Source organism: Orycteropus afer, unplaced genomic scaffold (genome assembly GCF_000298275.1).
Source record: "Orycteropus afer afer isolate SDZICR_OR568_19922 unplaced genomic scaffold, OryAfe1.0 scaffold00240, whole genome shotgun sequence".
In the NCBI taxonomy this organism is placed as follows: Eukaryota; Metazoa; Chordata; class Mammalia; order Tubulidentata; family Orycteropodidae; genus Orycteropus; species Orycteropus afer.
The window spans coordinates 4674069-4676391 of record NW_006921827.1 but is presented as its reverse complement, the minus strand read 5'-3'; the positions used below and the strand labels follow the sequence as shown (position 1 = coordinate 4676391).

Here is a 2323-nt window from a genome sequence, read left to right as displayed (position 1 = left end):
TTTGAAGATGACATGTGCTCTAAAAAAGTGAGAAGGATTATGAATGAAGTTCTGTGTGACTCTTACAGGGATCAGGGATAGTAAGACCTCTTCTCCACGGTTCACTGCTGTTCAGGGAGCACGGCTATCAGGGTCCTCCAGCATGATCTAGGATACAGTAAACTCTATGGTCAAGTGAAAGTAGAGTGATTCCTCTTGTTCCCATGTGGTAGGGCCAAGCACGAGCAATAACAACAGTATTGGAGAGATGGCGGAGGAAAAGCCAAGAAAAAAGACCTCTTTGGTTCCAGAAAATCTCCTGAAGAAGCATAAGTCTTATCAGGCACTCAAAGCCACCCAGGCAAAGCAGGCACTTCTGGAAAGGAAGAAGCAGAGGAAAGGAAAAGGACTCAGGTTTAAGTGACTGGAATGATTCCTACTTGTTTCCCAACAGACAGCAACGTGCCAGGGTGCATATCAGACAACTAGAAGTAAAACTGCATGACTTGGAAGTGCCAGATGGACATTCTTTGGCCTTTGTAGTACGCATCCAAAGGATTAACCAGGTGAGTTCTCTGGTATGGTAGACCATTGCAAGACTTTGCCTAAAGAAAATTTTTAGTGGTGTCTTTGTCAAAGTAACCCCTATAACCCTAAAAATGCTGTGTATGGTGGAACCTTATGTGACATGGGGATTTCCAAATCTGAAGTCTGTTTGGGAATTAATCCTGAAACGTGAACAAACCAAGGTCAAGAATAAGATCTTCCTGCTGACAGACAACAGTTATTGATGAGCACCTGGGGAAGTTTGGTGTCGTTTGCTTAGAAGATCTCATTCATGAAATTTCCTTCCCAGGGAAGTATTTCCAGGTGATCTCACAGTTCTTACACCCCTTCCATCTCTCGGTGGCCCATCATGCTACCAAGAATAAAGTGGACTTTCTCAAGGAGATGAGCTCACCTGGCTATTATGGTGAATGCATCAATCTACTAGTTTGGCTTCTGAACTAGACCTAGAATATCTGAAAACACAGTATTTGGAGGCATGTATTTTATTTTCTAAATTGTCATCAAGTATCTTCAAAGAGATTTTTTCTGCTATGTCTTCATAAACTGGAGGGAAAAAGACAGTGGGTGGTAGGCAAGGCAGGCACCTGTCAAATCACAGCCTAGTCCCAAGGAAAAATTCCAGTGTTTTCCACAAGGCCAATGCCTCCTCTGAAGTCAGCAGAGGACTCGTGGTTGCCACTGAGGATGGAGTTCTGCTTTGTCAAATCTTCTATCCTTTGATTTAATGTTGATGAATACCCAAGTGTGTATATAATGCTCTCCAAGATCCCTGCAGCAGTGGACCAACCTAGGGACGTACTTGAGTTGGGAGTCCTAGGACCTATCTTGAAAAGAACTTGAAATACAATTAGAAGCACACACACCAAAAAAAAAAAAAAAAATCCTCACAACTGGACCAATAAGTACATCATGATAAATGGTGAAAAGATTGAATTTGTCAAGGGTTTCATTTTACTTGGATCCACAATCAACTCCCATGGAAGCAGCTATCAACAAATCAAACAATGTACTACAATGAGCAAATCTGCTGCAGAAGACCTCTTTAAAGTGTTAGAGCAAAGATGTCCTTTTGAAGACTAAGGTGTGCCTGACCCAAGCCATATTATTTTCAATAGCCTCACATTCAAGTGAAAACTGGGCAATGAATTCACCAGAAGACCAAAGAAGAATTGATGCCTTTGAATTGTGCTATTGGTGAAGAATATCGAATAGACCATGGACTGCCAGGAGAAAGAATAAATCTGCCTTGGAAGAAATAAAGCCTGAATGCTCCTTAGAAGCGAGACTAGGGAGACTCCATCTCTCATTCTTCGGTTGTGTTATCAGGAGGGACTGTCCCTGGAGAAATGTATCGTGCTTAGTAAAGTTGAGGATCACTGAAAAAAGGGAAGATCATCAACGAGATGGATTGAAACAGTAGCTGAAATGATGGGCTAAAGCGCAGCAATGATTGTGAGGATGGCACAGAGCCAGGCAGTGTTTCATTCTGTTTTTTGTGGGTTCACTAGGAGTCAAAACCAAATCGACTGCATTTAACAACAGCTTACAGAATGAACATGTTCTCAATCCACACACATTTCAGTAAGTTTGATGGAACAGGAACTTTTCAAAACCTAAAGAGGTGAATCTCTCTCCTCAGGTACTGTCTCTAACACCCCGAGTCACCAGTCCTTAGCCTCAGGAAAGCAAGGAATTTATCCAACTTTTGTATTTTTAATGTCTTTACCTCTTGTCAATGAGCTGCTCTTTTTATAAGCTGCAAAGTATCTTGGAT

General features: G+C 41.8%; 1 pseudogene; it reads left to right on the top strand.

Moving 5' to 3' along the window:
• The first annotated feature begins 241 nt into the window (after nt 1-241).
• LOC103204047 lies at nt 242-990 on the top strand (annotated as a pseudogene).
• The last annotated feature ends 1333 nt before the right edge of the window (nt 991-2323 follow it).